This window comes from Suricata suricatta, chromosome 3 (assembly GCF_006229205.1).
Source record: "Suricata suricatta isolate VVHF042 chromosome 3, meerkat_22Aug2017_6uvM2_HiC, whole genome shotgun sequence".
NCBI classification, from domain to species: Eukaryota; Metazoa; Chordata; class Mammalia; order Carnivora; family Herpestidae; genus Suricata; species Suricata suricatta.
The window spans coordinates 73359225-73385172 of NC_043702.1; the positions used below are offsets into that span (position 1 = coordinate 73359225).

General features: G+C 37.2%; 1 protein-coding gene across 1 annotated transcript in view; it reads right to left on the bottom strand.

The window, feature by feature from the left end:
- KCNJ3 (potassium voltage-gated channel subfamily J member 3) overlaps positions 1–25948 on the bottom strand; it is a 153607-nt gene that overhangs the window by 23309 nt on the left and 104350 nt on the right. The window lies entirely within an intron of this gene.

Genomic DNA, 25948 nt, shown 5'->3' on the forward strand with positions numbered 1-25948 from the left:
TACTAACATATAACATGTATGTATACATATATGTATTATGGATATAACATACACACACCAATGTATATACTCACTACTGAATATATTACATCAGATATAGCTAATATAATAAAAGTCTAATTAAAAATATTTTAAATGCACATGTTTAACTAAAATTGATCATTTTCTGAACACTTACAGTGTTATAGACTTTATAAGTCTGTCTTGAATTTGTCTACCTCTCCCCATCCATCCTGTGTTCTTCAAATCTCACTAACTTGTGAGACTCCTAGAGATTTATAACCTGCTATAAATTGTATCATAGGCAGGGTCATCATTGGAAAAGGGTTAACGGTCTCTCTACACTTGCCATGCAGAGACAGTCTCATTATCATGAAACAGCCTATTTAGTAAAACATTCGTTAAGCTGATTTAGTAAAATTACTTTTTAGAAGAATTATGGGAAATTTCTAGGTAATAGCACTAAGCCACAGAATTAGTGATAGCTTTTATGAATACACATAGAAAGAAATGGTGGTGCCTTTTGATAACTTCTTGATTAAAATATTTAAAAAATATTGCAACCCCCCCACAATTATGGCAAGCCTGTGACTAGAACATTTTGCCTCCAAAAGTTGTATTTTTTTCCAGCAAATCAGAGAGAGTATAAATTAGATAAAAGATATGCTTATGTCATACCAGAAGAATGGGAAAATGAAGGAAAATAAAGGCAGATTTATTTAGCTACAAGAATGAAGAATTTGATTTGTCATCTTAGACAACAGACAGCATCATTAAGAAAGGGAAATGGGGATCTTGAAGGCTCGGATAAATAGCCACAGAAAGGAAATGGAGATATACACACTCTAACTTGCTTTTGAACATGAAACTGTACAAGATGCCTGGAGGGTCCCAAACCACGTATGCTGGTTTTGAACAGTAACTACAAATATATGCAAATTTATTCAGTTTAACAATCTCACATTGAGGTCCTTCAGCCATTCTGAGTTAATTTTTGTGTGTGGTGTAAGAAAGTGGTCTAGTTTCATTCTTCTGCATGTTGCTGTCCAGTTCTCCCAGCACCACCTGCTAAAGAGGCAGTCTTTTTTCCATCGCATACTCTTTCCTGCTTTGTCAAAAATTAATTGGCCGTATATTTGTGGGCCCAGTTCCAGTTAACTTCTGTTAAATGCAGAGTACATGCTTTAAATGAAAATGAAATTGCAGAAAGTATTCCCCTACACACACACACACACACACAGACACACACACACACACACACACACACACACACACACCAATATACAGGTAGCTTTGTTCAAAAACTAAAATGTTCCATCACAATATGCAGAACAGAACCAGTACCCCTGGGATTCACTGTACAGCACTTTGCAGCATTTGAGAGCACATTGTGCAGCCCAAGCTCATAATATCCTTGTCATAATCTCTTGTCAAAGAGAAACAACTATTCAAAAGTACCCACGTGTATTTATTTCTAGTTCAATATAAAATTAGCTTTACCATGATGTCTGAAAAGCAAATTTTAGTGACAATTCTTAACAAACTATCTGTGTGGAAGTAGTAAATGTTTTCCCTACATTAAATTAAATTAGCAAAACTCCATGAACTGATGCTACAAATGACTGGTACCTTCACTAAAAAATCCCTTTTATAGAAGTTAAAAGAAAATAAGGGTTAAAAAGCTCTTAAATATCTCTAAGTATCTGAAAAATTCCAAATACAAAGGTTAACATTTCAGAGAAAAAGCTTGTTGCTGGCCAAAATGCTATGTTATCTAGACGGTTTCTTTATGGACATTTGGACATATCCCATTGGCAAAGACTCTTTCGTATTCATCTGTGGTCTTTCTAATGATTAGTTGAGACTAGTACATACCTGGCTCCCAATAAACAATTCATAAATCCTGAGTAGCAAGCTACCAAGTGACCAAGGATAACAAAGGGGAGACAAAGCCTTAAATGGTCTTTCTCCCTCATTCTTCGCCCAAAGTCAAAAATGCACTGTATCTACCCTGTAAGACCAATAAATAGGAGAGAAGTATTACTAAAGATTTTTTCAACAAAACAAATGATGAGTTCAGGCTAGTTAGTTTTACCACTGACCTCTGACTATTACTTCTATGTCAGTCCTGTGTTGTTGATGAAGTATAAATATACAGTTAAGCTTGTTTACAATAGGCAATCACCAATAAAATTTTGCATGGGTCCTTTGGTCCCTGAACCTTCATTCCTGAGATTAACTTCTCAAAATTCTTACTTGTTACTTAACATTTCTCCAAATATTTCAGGTATGTCATCAATACATTCATTCACACGTTTAGGTATTGCTTAGCAAAACAGGTTCGTTCTCCACTCTAGTGGATGTATGAGCCTAACAAAAAATAGATTTTTTAAACACAGTATTTCTCTGAGTTGTGATAAATTCCATCCCAGGCCCTTTTGGAACACGAAGGTGATGCATTCACCCTGGTTATTTAGAGATCAGGGAAAGTGAGAAACCTTCCCAAGGTAGATATCACATGTAACAATGATTAAAAAAAAAAAAAGGTAAGTTGGAGGAAGACTGTTCCAGGCCACACCAAGAGATCTGCATGATCTGCATACCAGAATGCCTTGAGGAGAAGCCAGAAAGCATCAAGTCTACCAAAGTAAACAAGTTATGGACAAAGAAAACACAGACTGCTAAAAAGAAGGGAGGGAAGAGACACCAACGAAAGAGACAGTAACCGGGTCGCAGAATTTGGTTTCAATTCTGGTCACATAAGGCCACAGTGACCAGACTGAACTTTAAGAGAAATACATGAGGCATCAAAGGATTTTAAATGCATCACATCTCTAGCAAGTGATCACTGCCCTTTCAGATTTGTTTTATTTTTCCTTTCAAAGATCTCCCTAATACAGACCACCTAGCACTGTTAGTACCAAGTCCATTACATGACTATCTTCCCGTAAAGAAATTTTACACGTGTTTCACTGCAACCCTTTTGAGAAGACCTTATTGTGGTCATTAGTTTATAGCAATTGCTTTGGCCTGAATCTCCTGAAAGGTTTTAAGCTAGAAATGTGCTCTTGACATAAGCCAGCTGGTAGCTACATGATCCCTCTTCTGGCTGTTGCAATATTCTTGTGTCTATATTCTGCTTCTTGGTTTCCATACATGAAACTGTATTTATTTTTATGTCATATGATTTAAAAATACTCATACATTTCTTATTTTGCAAGTGCATTTGCATTTTTCTCAACAGAAAGAATACCACTGCAAGTAAGAGGTTATGTCTTAAGTTCCTTATAGACTGTTCACCAGTTTTATTTCAGCAGTAGACCCTCAATGAACACTAGAATTTAAATTACTTTGAAAGGAATCAACTTTGGTATAGTATGACATTAATGTCAATACTGCAGTAATATAATCTCAACTGTAGGATAATTTAAAGCCAAATAGGCTTTTCTTACATTCACATGCCTTTAAAACCAAAGCAAACACACTTATAACAAAAAAACACTGAAGAATGTATAGAATTATAGAATCACTATATTGTACACCTGAAGCTAATATAACACTACATGATAACTACACTGAAATTAAAATTTAAAAAAAGCAAAGAAGACAAATACTGCCCAGTAGTAGATTTTAGTTCCAGAAAGTGGCAGTTCTTCAATAATCCACTCATACATTCAATAATTCCACAATGAGTACTTCCTTCATGCCAAACATTAAAAGGTAATTAGACCAGAAACGAATATTTGACACAAAGCCTCTAATTCCATGAAGATCAGTCTTGAATAAAAGGCAAAATTAAAAACAAATTCCTCATAAAAAGCAGTATGAATAAAACAAGAAATGTACATGCAAATATTGAATAACAGAAAAAGAACCAGTTAACATTGGGCATTATGGGTGAGATCAGGGACACTATTCATGAGTTCGGTAGTATATAAGCTGATTTAAGTCAACTTACATGATTGATAAGAGCAAGAGAAGTGAAGGAAGAGAAATATGAGGGCTGTGGGATTGGACAGGAGACTACATGTGAGAGGTGTAGGTATTAGAATCTATGAGATTACCATATGCTTTGTGCTTAAAAAATATTTAAGAACTTAACAAGACCATAGGAGAAGGAAACTGGAAGAAATAGTTACAGAGAGGGAGGGAGGCAAACCATAAGAGACTCTTAAATACACAGAACAAACTAAGGGTTGGTGGGGGGTGGGGGAGAGGGGGAAATGGGTGATGGGTATTATGGAGGGGACTTGCTGGGATAAGTACTGGGTGTTGTGTGTAAGTGACGAACCACAGGAATCTACCCCCAAAACCAAGAGCACAGTGTACACACTATATGTCACTCAATGTAATAATAAATTATATTTTAAAATATTTAAGATTATATAAATAAAACCATAAGTTATCACTGGACTTCAGTCATTGAGTAATTGTGGGAAGAGAGAATGTAAAAAAATTCTACAGTATGTCAGCTGTCTTTATTTACCTTGGCCTTTTGTCATCCTTCCATTTCTATTTCTATTTATTTCTATTCCTCCTATTTCTTCTAATACTGTATTAGCATTAATCACTCCTTATTGTATCATTGTCTTTTTATCTTTCAATTATTATTCATACCATTAATGTACAGAAGTCAGTGGTAAAAATCAACTCAATGTTGCATATACATGATTGATACACCATACTTATTGCTAGAACAATGTCAATATTATTTTGCATTAGTATTAGACATATCTTTTAAAACTCCAAGCTGTCTAAAAGCAGACATAATGTATCTTTTACTCCAGTAAAATAATATTCATCATGTTAGAGAAGAATTCCAAACTTTAATATTTCTACCAAATATCCAATGCCAAATCTCACTTAAAGCCTCAACTACTGCTTATTCAAGCAAAAACCATGTGTAATTACTGCACGCTAGACTCTTATTGTAGCTACTACTACATCAGATTATTTTATTCTATTCTTTATTGGTGTGCCACACACTCAGATGCTGCTACTGTTAGAAAATATACTTCATTTTAATAATTTGAGTAATTTAAAATGTTAATAATATTATGTCAGCTTATTAATAAAAGTAAAGATTTGTTTGCTTGGAACAGTTAGAACCTTACTCTTGTAATCTACTAGGGATGTTCTGCTCCTGTTCAAACACAGTGTCAATTATCACGTCAAAAAGTTCAGACCCCATCATGCTAGAGGAATTATGAACTACACAGGCTAAACTGATCATACATTTCCTGTCAATGAAGCAAAGGCAAATGTAAAGATATCTGTTTTTCTGCATAATAATGAATGGGCAGGTTGTCATGGGTCCATTTTTTCTTGTATATGCCATACTCACTACTTCATTTTGCAATGACGGAAACGGAATAAAATATATTTAAATGTCATTCTTGGTCAGCTAGAGCTACTGAGATGTCCCAATGCTTCAAGAATACGATGAGGCATACAGACTGGAGAAGAAAACATTGTCAATAGCTCTGGTAGTATTATAGTTTAAAATTCACATATTAAAAAATAATTAAGTGATATATGACTTTTTCCACCTCAGATACTTGAAAACCTACTCAGTCTCATTTGCAAACATCTGTAGATGTCATATTTCAAACCTAAATACTCAAGTCAGAAAAATATTACACTGCTACTTGTTTTTAATATTTTTGTGCAGAACATCATCATTAAGGCATGACAGGTGTGCTCTAAGCAGTGAACAGTAACAGTGGCATGCTGAGAGGCTGTGTAAGTCCAAAAATAAGAAAGCAGCATGACTGCAGTCTTTGGGATAGGTCTGCTGTCTGACAGATGCACACTTGTTGAAAGAATTAGCATATTCTCTTTTCTTTTTTGGAAAGATTTTAGTGCTAGCATTCCATTTAGTTACTGTAAGCTTCTGAGGTAGGTTTTGCTTTCTTGAAACTGGAAAGCCATCCCAAGAAAGGCAAAAGATACAACTCATAAAATCTTGCTAAAGCTACTGTGCAGAAAATAATTTGCAGTCAACATGGTATTGAAGTGCTAGAGAAAATTTTTTTATTCATTTATATATATATATATATATATATATATATATATATATATATAAATTTCCCCAGTGCTCCTTACTGAGGTATACTTGACATACAGTACTGTATTAGTTTCAAGTATACAACATATTGATTCATATTTGTATACATCGTGAAATGGTAGCTACAATAGGTGCAATTACCACCTGTCATGATATAAAGTTATCACTACTGCATATGTTCTCCATGCTGCACATTATATTCTCATATATATATATGTGTGTGTGTGTGTGTATATATATATATATATATATACATATAATTTTTGTTTTGTTTTTGAGAGAGAGTGTTGAAGGGGGGAGAGTAGCAGAGGGAGAGAAAGAAGATCTGAGCAGACTCCACTCCCAGTGCGGCCTTGATCCCATGACCTTGGGATCATGACCTGAGCCAAAATCAAGAGTTGGACACTCAACTGACTAAGTCACCCAGGTGCCCGGAGGAAATGTGTACTTCTTAAACCCCCGTGCTCATTCTCCTTCGACCTCCCTCTCTCTGGCGATCACCAATCTGTATTCTGTATCTATGAGTCTGGGTTTTGTTCTGTTTCTAGAAACCATATGTAAGTGAAATCATCTGGTGTTTGTCTTTGACTTCTTTCACTTAGTATAATATTCTCAGGATCTATCCATGTTGTTGCAAATGACAAGATTTCATTCTTTTCTATGGCTTAGTGGAGTTCTATTGTGAGTCTGTGTGTACACCTAAGTTGTTTCCATATCTTGGCTATTGTGAGCAATGCTGCATTGAACATAGATAGAGGTGCATCTATCCTTTCGAATTAGTATGTTTATTTTCTTCTAATAGAAACCTAGTACTGGAATTGCTGGATCGTAAGTAGCTCTATTTTTAATTGTTTGAGGGAACTTTTTGCTTTTGTTTTTTTTTTTAATATTTATTTTTGAGACAGAGCGAGAGATAAGAGTGCAAGTGGGGGAGGGGCAGACAGAGGGAGTCACAGAATCTGAAACAGTCTCCAGGCTCTGAGCCCCGAAGTGGGGCTTGAACTCACGAACTGTGAAATCATAACCTGAGCTGAAGTCAGATGCTTAACCAACTGAGCCACTCAGGTGCCCCATGATATTTTTCATAGTGGCTGCAAAAATTTATATACTCACCAGGACACAAGGGTTCCCTTTACTCCACATTCTCACCAACATGTATATGTTGTCTTTTTGATAAAAGCTACTCTGACAGATATAAGGTAATAGATAATTGTGGGAGAAAATTTCAGTCTCTAAACCTTTGAAGTAAATTATTTTCTAAAAGTCAGTCACCTAGTGTTCCACCCAAGAAAGTCATGTGCTTCAAGGAAACAGTGTCCATGTTTTGACTCCCAAGTCCAGGCTATGACTTCTCAGTGCCAATTTCACACACATGTACATAGGATTCTGGGCTTTTTGAAAAATGGCTCACTTGAGTCTCAGATAAGCAATGCACAAGATGAAATTCTGACATCTTGTTATGCTGAAAAACAAGAAAAGTGTCAAAGTCTAAAGGGGTTGTGAAGGAGAAACCAGGATATCAGCTAGGACTGATAAGATGTGGAGAATTTTAGCATGGGAACAAATAATGAGTCCAATGAACAAAATACTGAATGCCTACAAATCCATTAACTTATGGTAATACTTAAAAACATATCTGTAGATATATAGCTATAGGCATAAAGAAAGAAAAAGTACTCAAACAAGATAAAAGAAAAAAATAAAATTTCTGGTTTTTATGGGAGGTAGCTAGAGCACCAACCTTTCTTTTAAAAATTAGTAATTAAAGGGAAAAAATTAAATTTCAGAGTGTTACAGACTGAACTGGGTTCCCTTAAAATTCACATGTTGAAGTCTTAACCCCAGGACCTTAGAATGGTGACTGTATTTGGTGACAGGTCTTTCGAAGGGGTACATATGGTTAAATGAGATCAGAAGGCAGAAGCTCTAAGACAATATGACTGGTGTTATGAGAAGAGGTCCAAAGATTCAAAAGCATAGAGAAAAGGCCACATGAAGACACAGTGAGAAAACTGCCATTTTCTATTTAGGAGAGAGACCTCAAGAAAAACCAAATCTATTGACATCTTGATCTCAGAATACCAGCCTCTAGAACTTAGACAAATTGCTGTTTCTAAGACACCCAGTCTGTAGTAATTGGTTAGGGCGGCCCGAGGCAACTAATACACAGGGTAATTAAATCATTCTAGCTGTTAAGCACAAATTTTTCTTTATGGTGTCATTCCAGATAATAAATTATAAAAGAAACACTAAAGTTAGAAAAAGATCACCAAGAAGCAACAGGGTGGCTCAGTCGGTTAAACATCTGACTTTGGCTCAGAGCATGATCTCATGGTTTATGAGTTTGAGTCTTGCACTGGGCTCTGTGCTGACAGCTCAGAGCCTGGAGCCTCCCTCAGATTCTGTGTCTTCCTCTCTCTCTCTCTCTGCTCCTCTCCTGCTCATGCTCGAGATCTCTCAATTAAAAAAATTAAAAAAAAGAAAAAGATCACCATTTCCAAATCTCAAATAAACAATCTAGGCAATAATTATCACTGGATATTAAAATCATAACATGAAAAGTTGACGGGAACATTTACAACAGAACCTCACTGTGACCACCTGCACTTGCCAGCCTCTCTCCATCATTAAAATGGGATGAGTGTGTCTTTGTGTGATCCATTAAGTACACAGCATAGGCTTTGAAGTGTTTTGTCAAAGAGATATACCTAAATTGAATCAAGCCTTTTGATATAACTTCTCAGGTCTCAGGAAAAATACTGGATCCAGGTACATATTCGATAAACACCATGAAGAAGCAGTCAGACAAATTCAATTTGCAGGACATTCTATCTAGCAATTGTTTTGTTTTGTTTTGGTACCTTTAGGATGGTGGGCAATGTGGACTGTAAATTAAACAAGGGGTCCTTTGAATCCCGGAATAAAAAGGACACCACTAAAAAATAATCAGGTGAAATTAAAGTATATAATTTAGTTAATAATATTGTACCAATACTAATTTCTTCATTTTGATCATGGCTATATAAAAGGCTTACTTTCAGGGAAGGTCAGTGAAAGCTTTTCTGCAACTCTCTGTGTGATTTTTGCACTGGCTCAATAATTGAAATTATTTCAAATGTAAAAGTACAAAAAAAGAGAGAAATGCAAAAGTGTACAGCATATTTGCTTCCTCATTTGAACATATCAACTGACAAGGAAATTTTTTTAACACAATCTAGGAAAGTCTAATATGAATTCAGTATTAGATATACCGAATTTTGTAGGTATGGAAAGGGTGCTACAGTTATAGAACAACTCATTATTTAAAAAACATACAGAAATACTTAGTGATAAATACCATGATGCCAAGAATTCAACTTTAAAATTCTACAGAAAGGAAAAAAGGAAAATGAAGCATTGGCTATTTTTCGCTGATATGGTTCAATCTGGGGAAGGTATATGGGAGTTCATTATAACATCCTTTTGACATTTGTGCTCGTTTGCAAACAATAAAAAGCTCCTAAAAAGTGTGCATTCCCTAACTTTTGCTCAGCTGTCACACTACAACAGAGTTCTGGGCATATTCTTAGTGTCTGCCCACAGAGTTCAGTGCTCTGTGTTGCTGAGCGCAGTAACTGCTCTGAGTCCTTGCTGTTGTGAGGGCCGCCTGGGGTTCTCTGTGCCAACTCTTAGGCCTGCAGGGGGATTTCACAAGACAAAGAAAGGTTTTGCAACTAAAAGCTCAAGTGCTCTGGATTTCCATTACACTTAGCACAATACCGAATTCTAACAAGACAAACAAACTGTCAAATGCATCTGTCATGCTCTGTCCACAATTATGATTTTCAGAAGTGTGAACGTCCCATGCCTGGAATCACAGAGTAAATTTTAAAAGTACAGTTTCTTAAACATCTACACACCTAGTAATTATTATTTTTAAAAAAACAACAATAAACAAAACAAAACATGAGGCATCTGGGTGGCTCAGTCAGTTAAGTGTCCAACTTCGGCTCAAGTCCATGATCTTGTGGTTTGTGGGTTCAAGCCCCTCATTGGGCTCTGTGCTGACAGCTCAGAGCCTGGAGCTTGTGTTAGATTCTGTGTCTCCCTGTCTTTCTGCCCCTTACCTGCTCACGCTCTCTCTCTCTGTCTCAAAAATAAACAAACATCAAAAACAATTTTTTTAAGAAAAAAAAAAACTGGCCAAGTATAAGTGGAGGTTGGCAATGTGGTTAAATCAGGATTTTAGGGTCAGGTGTTTACTAGTTACGTGGCTTTTGTTAGCCTCTCTAAGCTCCAGGTTCTGCATCAGATAAATGAGGGCAATAACAGCATTTAGAATTGTAAGAAATAACCAAGATACCACATGTACAAGATTTAACAAAATGTCTGATGCAAAATGATTGTTAAGTAAGATAAGTAATAATGATGCCATGTCAGGTCTATCTCAAGATAGAAAAGTAGATATTCCTGTTGGAATAATGCTGGCCATATGATAGGATATAGGTAGCTAATTTTATGTCCACTTTAAAAGAAAAGTATGAAGTTTCACTCACTAGCCACCTCTCTGAAAAAATATTTGCAAAGTTAAGTGTAACCCAAGACCCATGATTCAGTGGCTCTGCAGAGACTGGGGAAAGATACGTTGTCCCCCATGACCTAGAGGAGCTCAAAGTCACAGGGTATGATAGAAGCACACTTTATTCCTGATATGTCTGCTGTCTTAGTCTATTTGGGTTGCCATAACAAAATAGCACAGACTGGGTGGCCCAAACCATAGAAATTTATTTTCTACTGTTTTAGAACCTGGAAGTCCTAGATCAAGGTATTAGCTGATTCATTTCCTGGGGAGAGCTCTCTCTGGCTTATAGATAACCACCTTTTTTTTTTTTAATTTTTAATGTTTTTTTTGAGAGAGAATGTGTGGGAAAGGAGCAGAGAGAGATGGAGACAGAATCTGAAGCAGATTCAGGCTCTGAGCTGTCAGCACAGAGCTCAATGCGGTGCACAAGCTCATGAGCCCTGAGATCATGACCTGAGTCTGTCAGACGCTTAACCAACTGAGCCACTCAGGCACCCCGACAGCCACCTTTTTGATAAGGCCTCACATGGCTCTCCTCTAAGTGCACATGGGGAGAGAAAAAGATCTGCTCCCTTCCTCTTCTTATGAAGCCATAATCTTACTGGTTTAGGACACTACTACCTTTATGATCTCATTTAACCTTAATTACCTCCCAAAGGCCTTATATCCAAAGATAGTCACATTGGGGATTAGGGATTAAACATGAATTTGGCACAAGGGAGAACAACCCACTGCACAGCACATGTCATGGAATATATGTGTTAACTCTCCCTTCACCACAAAGAGGAAGGAGGTGCACACATCTCTGTGTGATCACGCGTGGCTCAGTATTTTCATACAAGGACATGGAGGCAGAGACAATGCTATTAAAATGATTATCTAGGTTTCTAATAGATGCAAAATCAGGACATTTCTTAGTTGATAAATAAATATGACCTTGGTTGAATAATTCTTTGCCCTTCATACATTTTCTTATGGCCCACATTTTGAATCTCAGTTGGTTAAATGTAAACCTTATTTGAGATGTGGGCTGAATATAAGGCAGAGAAACAAATGGACAGTAAAACAAAGGTTAAAATAAGAGAATAGCATGAAATTAAAGGGGGGAAGATGTAGCAATTAGCAGGCACTTCCCAACAATGAAATCTATTAGAGCAGAAAAAGTTCTCCTGGGGGAAGTATTGAGGTCTTATGGACCAAGTCATTTCAAATAGACTAGACAAAATAATCAAAAATGGCATTAAGAGAACAGTCCCTCAAGAGAAAGGCAGGGGTAGGAGGTTGATTAGATAATCTAATAGAGCTGTCTCATCTTTAAATTTCCTTGAGTCTAAAATTCTATGAGATTTTTAGACAGTTTGATCACCCAGTAGAGAGATTTTAATTTCATTTTTTATGACATATCAAATAGGTGAACAGCAGTGATCATTCAAACTTGGCCTGGCTTGCTCTCTGGGGCTTGGATTTCTGGCACAAAACTGACTACAGCTCTAACATAAACCTCAATGAAACCAATAATTACTAAGTAATCCCTGTGCAGAATTTCCATCAGACATCTAAGACTCACACCAGTACTGTTAATGTAGAATTATTGAAATTTAAATCAGACGTGTTTATCCAACACTGTGATGAGATAAAGTGATTTGAGACTGCTTATCATGATTAAGCCTGCAGATTGCAGGTTATTATTAGGATGCAAAAGGAATATGGAATTAATGGGAGGAAAACCAACATAGGTTCTTATTACCAGGGGAAAGAAAAAGATTGTGTCTTGAATACAATTCCTGCACGAAAATGGTTGTGGTATTCTCTTGTTTCCTCCCAGGGGTCACTTTTATAACCGAGGCCTGCCACGGGTAGGACACAGGCCTCAGGACTGAGTGACTTGTCAGCAGAACAGACTCAAAGTCCTGAGCTGTGTAAAAAAGCTCTCACAGACTTTATCTTTAAGATATGAAACAATTATCAGTGAGTAAAGTAAAGGCAATAAGAGGGCAGAATCTGAACTACACCGTAAATCCACATTTCCGAATATTCCTATTTAACAATTATTCATGCTTATACGAAATTCAAACTTATACAAAAATCCCTGAAATTGGTTTCTTTCCAAGACTTACATAAACTGAACGTTTAATGGTAAAAGTTATTTACTAGGACATCTGCTGATGTATACAGAATTCTCTAATACTTTATAACCCAGAGTTGTAAAGGATGCCGTGGACAGAATCTCTCAATACATAATTATTTACATTTATTGAAAAGCATGTCTATTATGTATTATAGTCCATTGTTAATTTCATTAGGATTCATTTTATGTTTTCAACAGTTTGCATGTCCTTAATAACATTTGTAGATGTGCTTTCATCCCCAACAAGATGACCTTCTTAAGCTTAGGAATCTTTCATCCAATACTAAATTGTGATGTCTATAAACCGCACGCAGGTGTTATATGATGGGAAGAAATTAATAATTCAAAACCAAAAAAACTATTATATTTTTTGTTTTCATCAGTGACAGCCAAAACTCTAGTGTGCAAACTATTTTTAGAAATCCACAGCTTTTGAAAAATATTGACCATGTCCCAGTAATCAATATTACCTTTCATATAGTATTATATGCAGCAATTTTTACTCACTGCAGCTTTTTTTTTGCATCTCTTTTATAAGGGATTTTTTGTTTGATTCTGTTAACTAATTTTACTTCCTTTTATTTAAAAATATTCTGAATTTCTCATTAATAATTTATTCATCATTTCAACTATATTTTTGAGTATCTACTATATGCCAGGAAAAAGAACATCCACATGAAATTGACATTCTAATGGGGAAAGAGACCAAAACTAAACAATTGAATAACATCATGCCAGACATTGATATCCTCTCCGAAGAATGAAAAAGCGGTGTGATGGAATGGAGAATTCACTCACACACTGGGCATCAAAAAACACCTCTCTGTAGATGTGTAGATAAAATGAGCAAAGGAAGCTGTGAAAATATCTGGCAAACAGGGTTTCGGCAAAAGGACAGTAAATGCAAAAGCCCTGAGGTGGATGCAAATTTAGCAAGTATGAGTAAATTTGTAAAATCAGTGACTCAAGGGCAAGGAGGAAGGCAATGAATATGAAGAATTGAATCAGGGAGTCTGCTTACTTAGATCTTGCAGATTGAAAGAAAGAGGTGCAGGGTATAAGGAAGATAGGAAGGTGATCTCTTGCCAAAATGCATGAGCACTTCATATATACCTATGCATATGTATGCATAAAATCATAACTGGCTTGACTCATACATTTTCCATCTATCCAGCACTGATTCTTTCTGGTGAACACAGGTATTTATCATAAACCTATAAATATATTACAAAGAACATTGTTGAAAGCTGACTATATAATCAATATTCATATCTAATGCAATTTTAAAAAGAAAAAAAGGGGAGGTAAAAATAAAGACCTGAATAAAATATGCAAGAACCTGGTTGCCATTACCAATTACTAATATTGACTGTTGAATGGAGTCAACTATCGAGATTTTTTTTTTAATTCCTGAGTATTCTCCACAGCGGAATTAAGAATCACATACATTCACCTTCTTAGGACTGAGTTACATTCTAAACATATGGTGAAGAAGCTAAGAAGAGCCTCTTCCTTAAGGAGAAAAAAAAAGATACAGAAAAATAATTTATATAGCAATATGGCTTTAAAAGAAACATTTCTGTCGAATAGAAGTCAAATTAGGCCACTCTCTTCTCGTATGTGCCTGACTCGTGGGGGCAGGGCAGCTACTCCTGCACATTCAACATGCCTGAAATACACACGCCTTGCTTCTGGCTAAGTCACGGCGCCTGCTTTAACTGTCTTACCTATTTATGGCTGTGATCTTTTCCAGAATGGCTTTCTGGCTCTGAAACTATTTTGCTAAATAGTCTATCTTACAACAAATCCTTTTGTATCACTTTATTCTTAGGGTTTAACAAGAATTCTAAAATGTTCCTGGGTGGCGACCTTCCAAAATGATGCACATACCATCACTGATTATAAATTTTCATCTGAAGGCCTTGGAAGGCATTGTTACTTAGATAATTGTAAAAGGAAAAGACTTAAAAGTAAGCAAAAATAATTTTCATCAACTTAATGTATTGAAGGATTTCCTCCCTTTTGATATATTATTTTCATATTCTACAAATTCACTGTGACTTACAGCACTTTTATGCCAGGCACTATATACTGGAAAACTTTGCAAGTAATTCATGGAATTACATTTGTCCCCTGGGAATGGAGCTATGCCACCTTATGTAAAAAGTCAGATACTTAAGCATTAAACAAGAGAAATCATTAAATTTAATTTAAAAAGTCAAGCTGCATCTTTAAAAAAAAAAAGGTGTATCAGGTAATAATCTTGACAGAAGTGTTGAGGCATCCATAACAGGGCAAGAGAGACTCGAAGGAGACCAGAACTGGTGACAGAGTTTTAGCTAAAGAGACATGCAGTCGTCACCCAGTGAGTGGCAACTATGCAGACAGCACTACCAATTAATTACACATTTTTAAAAGCTACAGGTTGTGACTATTTATCTGGGGGAAGTAAGCTCCATTTTAGAATATAATATTGCAGGGACAATGCATTTATGTTATTTCTATACAAAGAAGATGCCAGTTGACACCATCAGAATCTATAACACAAGCCCTTCCCCAGTCTTAAGATTTTGTCGTTAGGGCCAAAAGTTTGAGTTGACAAGATCAATAAGAAGAATTACATATTTCAATCTCTAATGTGAAGTCTGATTCAGCTCTCTAGATGGTATCAACATCACATACATGTTATTTCATATTCTGTTGAGCAAAATTTCTGAAATGTATCAAACTGGTCCCAAAAAGTAACAGATTTGTCTTGAACAGTGGCTAATTAGTAGATATTTCTAAACCTACACTCTCTCAGAATTCACTGAAGTAGGCAAAAACATGTAAGCAGAAAGGGGAAAAGGTGAATTAAATTTTGGGTTCTGAAAGAAGTAAATTGTGCCACCTAGAGTGTAGGAAGCCTCAGACAATGGAAAGGTGACTTGGGCCCATGATTGCAGGTAGGATGAAGAAAAAGCCCTTTTGGGAAACAAGTGGAGCACATCACAGAGGACCATGAGTCACATGTTCTATCTTGGAGAGGTCAGAGGCGGGGGGGGGGGGGGGGGGGGGGGGGGGGGGGGGGGGGGGGGGGGGGGGGGGGGGGGGGGGGGGGGGGGCGGTCTTAGCACCTGTTGTTTAGGTAGAGGCTTCGGAAGGCTTCCTGTCGTTAGCACTTGGAAAAGACCACTGTGCCAGGCAGAAAGGGGGGACAGCTGCAAGCTGGTTTCTAATGTGGGCAAACAGGCTTAAAAAGAGAGGGTGGTCTGCCCTTGTTGACTGCTACATATATGAAACTCCTGAGCTATCCAACACAGCGCTTATGACTGAGTTCCACTTACTTACCAGCTATGTAACCTGAGGTAGTTAAATTAACATCTAGTCCTTACTAAAATCAATTCCTGCCTCTCAAAAACAGGAATGATAACAATAACACTTATCTTGTGGATACTGCATAGATTAGTGAAGACACTGAATGGAAAGCACTAATTAGGGGTGCCTGGTGGCTCAGTTGATTAAGCGTCTGACTTCTGCTCAGGTTATGATCTCACATTTCGTGAGTTTGAGCCCTGTGTCAGGCTCTGTGCTGACAGCTCAGAGCCTGGAGTCTGCTTTCAATTCTGTGTCTCCCTCTCTCTCTGCCCCTCTCCTGCCCATGTTTTCTCTCTCTCTCAAAAATAAATAAACATTAAAAAGTTTTAAGTAAAGCACTAGTATGTATCACATGCACAGGAAGTGCTCAATAAATATTGGTTAAGATTATTAATATCCACATAATCTATAATGAAGCTTTTTTGCACTTTTTCTAACTTTACTATGTCCTATGACAGACAATCTGACATATGATCTGGCAAAGTAAATTATAGACAAACAATTTTAATATCCCTTCACCAGGTTATGGAGAACCATAATACATTGAAACGAAATTCTGCCAAGTTCATATCAACTTCCAATATTGTACCATGCCTATGGGAATGAGAAAACAGAAAGATCTCAGATGTGTTATTAAAAAAATGATTATTTAGTCTGAAACATAGGGTTACCGTGGAGACTCACCATTGCCCTGGAGAGCCACTGTCTTACTGTGAAATCAATGTTCTATAAGAAATATGAAACAACGCTAGAAAATTTCTAATTTGTCTTCTCAATGGAATTCAAAAGATTCTGTGGTTTTCACAATATAAACAGTCATGATACAGTAGAATGGCTTAGATGGAGATTTTTTAAGGTTGCTTTAAAGTTTTTTTTTTTTTAATGTTTGTTTATTTCTGAGAGAGAGAGGGAGGGAGAGCATGAGTGGGAGAGGGCAGAGAGAGAGGAAGACACAGAATCTGAAGCAGGCTCCAGGCTCTGAACCCATGAACTGCAAGATCACGACCCAAGCCAAAGTTGGACGATTAACCAACTAAGCCACCCAGGTGCCCCAAAGTAGTTTTTTTTAATTTTTTTATGTTCTTTTATTCATTTTTGAGAGACAGGAAGAGACAGTGGGAATAGGGGAGGGTCAGAGAGAGGGAGACACAGAATTGGAAGCAGACTCCAGGCTCTGAGCTAGCTGTCAGCACAGAGCCCGATGCGGGGCTCAAACCCACGAACCGTGAGATCATGACCTGAGTCGAAGCTGGACGCCCAACCAACTGAGCCACCCAGGTGCCCCAAAAAGTTGTTTTAAAATGAAAAGTACAAATATATAAGCTAAAGTATAAAAGTATATATATACACACATATACATGCACACCTATTTGTTATAATTTTTGTCCTTACTCTTCTTTTTCAACTAGCAAATAGGATACGTTCTGTGTCCCACACACTGTGACAAGGCAGTCGGTCAACATTTCATTGATTATATAAATATACTCCTGGTGAGGTTTTCTGGGCTTTTGGTTAGAATGGCATTAATTTTTGAGATCAATTTGAACACAGTTTTCCCTTTTTAATATTGATCCTTCTTGTCCAGGACAATGGCATTCAAATTTTGTATAATATACAGTCAATAAGCACTTATGAAAGGAATAAATTAATGCCACCCATTTTTTGCAATGTCCTTAACAAAAAGTCAACATGTAAAAGTTATCTCAAAGCATTTTGTGTTTTTAATTTGGTAAATTAAATGCTTTTCCTTTACAGCATTTTCTATTTAACTGTCAACTATCTAGCAGTAAAGGCTCGAGCAGAACTTTTTTCCTTTGCCCGACAATCGACACCAAGGGAACAACTTTTATGAAACCCAAAGGAAGCTACAAGTATTTTCGTATTTTAAGAGAACTTCAAGCCGCAGGGGCTAGATCTTTCCACCAGGCTAGGTAAGTGCAGCAGAATTGGATAACTACCACCAGTCTCTGCTGCAGCCCACCGTTCTCCCTCTGTGATCCTACTTCTCTTCGATGGCTGTCCAGCACACTAACAGTTGCTTCTTTCCTGGACATTTCTGAAGAAGGCAGTCTTGCTGGAGCACTTACGCTGGTAGGATGAGAAAGGACAATGGATGCTGCAGTGGGTGGATCTCGCTAGTTGACAGGGGCCAAAGGGAGTAAGTCGCTACTTTCCAAAAAACTGAAGAAGCTTGAAATACAGTTGAAAACTGTTCCCCAATCATTCTGACCTTTCCTGAGAAAGCTACTTCATTGGGAAAGGCTCCAAACACATACGGAACCATACCTATCACACTCTCTCATACCTATCACATTGAACATAACCTACCTATTTAACACCTACTATATCTCCTCTCTCTTTTGACCAAGCACCCCAGAAGATCTAAAAGGGGTGGGGAAGGAGATGTTCCCCAAACATACTTCTTCTTCACAAGGCTCTGAATGAGTACACCGTGGCCGTTCCCTACTGGGGTCTTTCACCTCCATCGGACTATGGCTGGGGTTAAATGAGTTATTATTTATCTGTGTTTAGAGTACTGTCCGGTACTTATTAAATATGCAATAAATAATATATATATAATAAGTATATAAAGGTGAAGAAAATCAGCCGGGCTCTTATCCCACAAAGGAATAAACCTAGTCCTCCTATTTCCACTCCAGGCAAACTAATGCAAAAGGTACCACAACAAAATGTTCTAAAATAACATTTAACTTGGAAAAGGAAAGGGCTACACATGAGCAATAGCAAATAAAATGTCTTCATTCTGATGAAGTTTTATAAGACTTTGAAGTCAAAGCACTTGCCAGGAAAGAAGTTTTATGAATTTAGATCTCGGTCTGTCTCTATTACAGTTTCTTTTTACTGGTCTAATAAATGAATTAGCTGCAATGAGCTCAAATAAATTTTTAAATTAGATGCCCATCTCATTAATTTTAGTTTAGTTTCTATTTTCTTAATTCATCCATATTTTAATCTGTATATTTTTGGATATTTTTCAAAGAGTAAACCAACTGTGGTAGTACATTTAATGATTGTATTAATATAAGCTTATTTGGAAAACTGGGTTTAAGACTTGGTGAATCCATTTCTGGGTCTTCTGCTTTAATTAAATTGTCTTGTTTGGTCTTATGATGGTATTTTTTTAAGTACATAATATCTTACCTCATGAATTATTTTAATAATTGCATTTCTGATACCCTATCTAATAGGATATGTTTTTTAAAGTTTATTTATTTTGAGAGAGAGAGAGAGGGAGAGAGCACAAATAGGGGAAGGAAAGAGAGAAAGGGAGAAAGACAGAATCCCAAGCAGGCTTCACACTGTCAGCACAGAACCTGATATGGGGCTCCATCACAACCTGAGCTGAAATCAAGAGTCAGAGACTTAACTGACTGGGCCACCCAGATGCCCCTAACAGGATATTTTTGTTTGTTTGTTTTTGTTTTTTATATTTTTTTGCATTTACTTATTTTTGAAAGACAGAGAGAGACAGATTACAAGTGGGGGAGGGGCACAGAGAGAAGGGGACACAGACTCCAAAGTAGGCTCCAGGCTCTGAGCTTTCAGCACAGAGCCCAATGCAGGGCTCAAACTCACAAACTGTGAGATCATGACCTGAGTCAAAGTCGGACGCTTAACCGACTGAGCTACCTAGGTGCTCCAGATATGTTTTCTAATGTGTCCTTGTCTTGCCTGTTTTTCTTACTCCCTGATCATAAAGTAGAGAACATGTCTTAATAATTTTAAAAACCACATTTAGTGCTTTGAACATAGTGCTTTCATTTATGTGGTACTGAACTAAATTTTGGAAAATGCAAACAAAATAAATATGTGTATGTATATATGTGTGTATATCTGTAGTTTTCAATGATGTGTAATTTTATATCCATTATGGAAAAGTTATTTTTTATAAAAATTCATACAAAGGTATAAAATCTTGTATGAAGTAAGCATGCAATGCTGGCTGTTTGAATATTGGACAAAAATATATTTCAGTGGATAAGACACTATTCTACAAAGGATATTATTGCTCTATATGAACATATCGGCAAGATGGTTGGGTTTCAGCTCACAGTTCATAAAAGAGAAAACTGATCTCTCGTTTCTGATGGAAAACCAGTGAATAAAAGAAAAATATCTCAAGCTAAGGCTTTCTGTGGTATAAGGAGGTTAAACAAAAACCTGACTACTTTTTGTCAATCCAGTGCTACTTTTTCTCCGCCCTGTAAGAGTGTTTCTGATAATTGCTTTGTAGACAATTTACTTTGCCCCACAGTTTGGTAATTAACCTAATTATCTTATATAATTAGCTAACTCTAGCCTTCTCATTTTCACAGCATTGTTGTAGGTGAGATCACTGCCCCCTTTTTCCAGGTTCCTGCCTATGGAAATAAAGTTATAATTTCTCAAAGGTATTGGGGAAATGCCTGTCGCCAGTCTCATCTGACTGGCGTGATCAGAAGAAAGAACTGGGTGATTCATCCGGAGTTGCAGATTTCTTCCTGCTGCCTCTCTGTTCTGCGGTAAGGTGCCCACTCCTGGACATGGCTACTTGCAGCGTGAAGAGCTGCTTAGATACGCTGAAGGGCGGGCAGCCGGGAGCTGTTACTATTCCAGTCTGATCAGCCACCTTCCCGCCATATCTCTGTGTCCTGTGAAACTAAATTATGCCATGTTTTCAACCTTCAAGATTACTTATACATTTACCCTCTGACAGTGGTGCGCCTTTTGTCACAAAGGCTACCCAACACTGGGTCACCCATTCAAGGTATTTGATGGACATTTCACACTTCTTTCATCATGAAAGGTCAGGGTCATTAAGAAGTGGTATGGATTTTTAAAAAAATGCATTGAAAAGATTTCTGACTCCACCTCCCTCACTTTCTCCTGATCCACATACTTTAGTTAAGGCACTTTGGTCACAAAATGTGGCTGCTCTTTTCCTGGTCATCTCCTGAGTAGTGATCAGGATCACAGGGTAGGGAAGTTGTACTGATCTACTCTGAAAATCTGGGATTCCATTCTCTCTTTCCTAGCCCTGGTGCTTTTTCTTAAGTCCTTGTAACTACAACCTCAGGTCAGCTGGCACATACTGTTGGTGGCAACCCCATCAAATGGTGGCCTACAGAATCCAAACTTAATTCTGGTTCAGCCACCTGGATCCTCTTGTGTTACAGTCATAAAGATAATAACTACTGAGTTGCATATACTGATCCTCTCAAGTCCATGATGGAGATCCATGTGAGGCAAGGTAGGAGGGAGGGCAATAATGCGTCTCAATCAATTTTACAGAGATGCTCTTATCCATCCTGCATCTAACACTCCAGCTGAAAGGTCTGGGTACAAGGAGGTGATGAGTGGAGAACAGGTATATTTATAGCTACTACAATGGGAAATGGTAATTTGGGGGAGTCGGGGAGAGCAACAATTCTGACATCTAGGAGGAAACACCTTAGGATCGAGGACAGGGTGGGTACAGAACAAGGAAGGATACTAATGACCTTTGGTCTTTCAGAACCAGCCTGGAACCTTCTTCACAAAGAAAAACATCCCAGTACAGCTTTCACAAAAGATAGCAAGTTGCTTATTAAATGACTTTTATATGTGCCATTTCCCACCAAATGGTGGTGACAATGACTTGACAGCTAGTCTCTATAACTTGACTGAGAAGTCCATCAGAAACATTGGCGAGTGACTGCAGATCTTGTGGCTCCCACACAAAATGCCTGTCAGCACCTCTAAATATCTTATCACCTCTATCCCCACCTTCACTACTGGGTCATGACAGGAGATGGATGGATGCCACCTAGCAGAGTGACAAATACTGTATGTCAGTGTGACTGCCCTCATGTAACCCCTCCAAAGACACAGGCTGAACCAGATTTGGGAAAACTAATACTTACCAGCTGGCCAGTAGGGCACTTCGGAGACTTTTAACCTGTGTCATATTTGCAGTGAATGACTATAATTAATACTCTCCTTCTAGGGGCACCTGTGTGCCTCTGGGTCTGAACTACTTCTGTGGAAGCTACATATTAACTTACATGAACTTGATGTAATTTGTACCTAAGGCGTGATCAAAAGAGGTCTCCAAGTGTTTAAGAAAACACCACCAGCAGATCATGTGGCTCTCAGATGACTGTGAAGATCTTCCTGGAAAAAGGCTACTCTTAGTTACTTAGGGAGTTCCCAGAAGGGATAAATCATTCACTGTATATACATTCATTGGGTGGTTATCCCAACAATGGGAGCCATTCAGTCAGAAAAAGTAGTAAAATATGTGTCCCTGGACCTCAGCTGAAATGATTAACGATGCCATTTTGGACACAGGAGGCGTTCAGGTCAGTTTCAACTCACTGGCCAGAACTAATATGGAAGACAGTATTGTCCTACACACCCCTCTCTCAAGACCAAAGTGAAACTAGTGCAGTGACTTCTACATTGCTATACCTGGATTAATTCCCCTAAAGAAGTGGAAAAATCAGTGCAGCCACTTAAATAGGAAGTCATGTTTCTTTCTAAAGTACATACCTTTATCTTTTGGGGATTTCTTTAACCTGATTTGTCTGGGACACTAGAGTCATGGTTTAGGTCAATACTGAATTCAGCCTGCTTAGTCTATGAGGTTATTACTACAGGTTGGCTCCATCCTGCCACCTACAGAATTGTCGACAGCAGCTTTAATTGAATGTTGCATGAGACAAATTGAACAAATATAGATCTATTCTCTATTGATAAGATTAATCTGAATGGCCCACCAAGTGGCTCACTCATGAAAATCTGACTTCAGCTAAGACCGTATGGGGCTAAGGGGTGGTTTTTGGGAGAGGCAGTCTGCCAGGGCTCTGAGCATCCCGGCATATTCTTGTTGAATGAGCCAAACTGGAAAGCTTACCCGTCTCCTGATACTGAGCAGTTTTTCTAGCTTGTCACATAAGCAACTGAGGAGGCCAAGTCCACTAGAGTGTGACAACCATGTAACTGCATGCTTTCCTGTGGAAGGGGAATCTGGTTTTTGTTTTGTTTTGTTTTGTTTGCCATTTGCTATAATGTTTGCTGCTTCCTCAAAACATGAGTTGGCCCTGGGTTCTCAGTTGTGAAACAAATCCTCTGTGTGTGGGCCCACGGCATGGTCTCAGTGGGACTTGGGAGGCAAGGGGGACAGGCAAATATGCTGATGTTCACGCTCCTTGCTGTGCCAAGAATAACAAAGTTCTTTGTCTCTGACCCAGGCATCTGGAGTCTTCTGCCAAAATGTATGTAATGGTGACTGGCTCACTTGTTGGACTGCAAGTAGGGGAAAGTCAAATCTTAGAATCTCTGTCGTTCCTGAGAGAAAGAACATGAATTTTGAATGGAACGGAATCATTTTCTGTTTAAGCATTTCTTAATCACCTTCCAAAAGATTTTTTAATATATCCTTTCAATTAATAAAAGGCACGTTACCTAGAAAACCGCTGGAACAGGATTTGGACTAGGCAATATGGATGCAGAACATGTTTTCATTCTCCCGCACTTCTCTAGATGTTGATGTGGTTTCAAAGCACTGGGACATTTTGCATTTTATTTAGTAAATTTCCTGTATCTCTTTTACGTGATTCTGTTTATAATGCATTAACCCACAAATTTTTCAAAGCTCCATTCTCTAAATTGGTAATTAGTTTGAATGTGACAAATCTTTAATTTGTGTATGATATGTAAACATTTTCAAGACAAATTGATTGTAACATGCTCATGTTTCACACCATAACTATCACTTAAATATAACAAGCAGTTAAAAGATTGATTGAATATCAATTAAAACATAATTTAAACCTAGTTATATCATAGTCCTTTAATTGAAAAATTCCAGAAATCTAGATGCCAAGATTTTACAAAGTAAAAATATAATCTTTTAGCTACCTTGTTCCAATTTGTAATTCATAGGATGTGCTGCTCACTTTGAAATGATCCCTATACTATACTATAATTTACGAATTAACCAAGAAAAGAAAAAGACAAATTTAAAATAATTTCAACATGTTATTAAAATGTTTTCTGAAACAGGAAAAAAAAAAAAAAGACTTACAGACACTCTATGTATGAGTACAGAAAAGTCAACTCTACCACACTTCTACTTCCTGTTAGCCCAAGGCTGTTCTGCTTCGCAAATGTCTGCTCGGATCCAGCCACTTACACCCTTTCAGCAATGGAGCCACTTCAGGCTCATGGCACCAAACACAAGAAGGCCATCCTGCCCCAAATGCCCATCATTTCCTTTTAGCCTCTCCTTAGTCTGGTAGGACAAGCTTTTTACGAAATATTGCACATTCACCTCTATTTTTAAAATCATTCACCAGTTATTAAATCTATGTCTTTTGTACAAACACCTATAGATTATGACTGTTCCCTTACACACCTATACTAATTGCTAAATGGAATTCTTAAGAAAATTGTTCAGTCTCAAAATTCCATTCAAAGTACTCAGAAGGCCCCTTTAGGAATTTTACACATTGCATATACTTCTTTGTCCCTTATGATTATGCTAGTTTTTCATCAGCTTTAAAGACAATTTTAAATTTTAATTATTATCCTCATCTTTAAAAACTGACTGAGATTTTGGGACATAATCCATTTGTAAATTGGAGACTCCCTAGAATTTTACATTAAAATACAGAAAAACTCAAATGATATAACAATGGAAAATTGATAATGTGTAAATCCTTTATATTATAGACTATTACATCTAATGTTTAATATGATTAGGAACACGTCAAGCACTGGCAAACATTTCTCAAGTTGGAAATATTGCTTCAAGTCAAACTGACCCAGATTTCAATATCATTGCTATCATTTTTTAGTATGTGAATAAATTCCTTGAATAAATTCCTTAACTCCCTCTGTTTTGGGTTATTCATCAGTAAAATGAGGCTAACACCTTGTTAGTTAGGATTGAATGCTATGTCAATGGCATCATACCTGGCACTGGCCACAGCGGGTGAAGTAAATCCTAGCTATTATTACCCGATGAGAGACTCAGAAGAAAATTAATCATGAGAATATGGGGAATACGGTTTCCCCTTCATCTTTACTCATTTGACTACCTCGCAACATTATCACACTGCGAAATATTTGCTAGACAACTGGGAAACAAAATTTTTGCAAATGTGGTCAATGCAAAAAAATTAAGAAAAGTCTGTGTGACTCATAAGTAAACCAAATGACATAGTATCAGAAATAGCTCTACAGTAGATTCACTTGATGAGATTTTGGCTAAATCTGGCCTTTTCACTTACATTGAAACCCTCATAACTGTTTCTTCAGAGATATTTCACAAACCTATCCCCCTGGATGCAGTGCTGCCTAATCTTTTGTGCCACATGCTGGGCTGGGCTGTTTTTCATGTGTTATTTTTCATGGCGTTTGAAAATCTACCCTTTACAGTAGATATTATTTGTACTATTTTATAAATAAAGCCAATGCTTAAAAAAATTAAATACTCTTGAGGAAAATCATAGCTACTAAATTCTAGGCTTCCAGATTTTGAAAGAGCCCCTCCAAACCCCAAAATCTTTCTTAGAAACATGAAAGCTTTTTAAAAATAAACTTGAATTCCTTAATAGAGAATGCATTTTAACACTAATTAGATACTACCACAACTCTTAAGATTTTTAACCTTTTTTGGGCTCTGTAATTTTTTTCTTCTGTTCAAAAATAATAAAGTAGCCATTTTCTGTAGCAGGAACACCATTATTATTCACCTACAATGTAATCAACATTATTTACTCATTTTTTTATTACATTCCAGCTCAAATTCAGTATTAATCTTGACTACATTTCATTTCCATGTCACAAC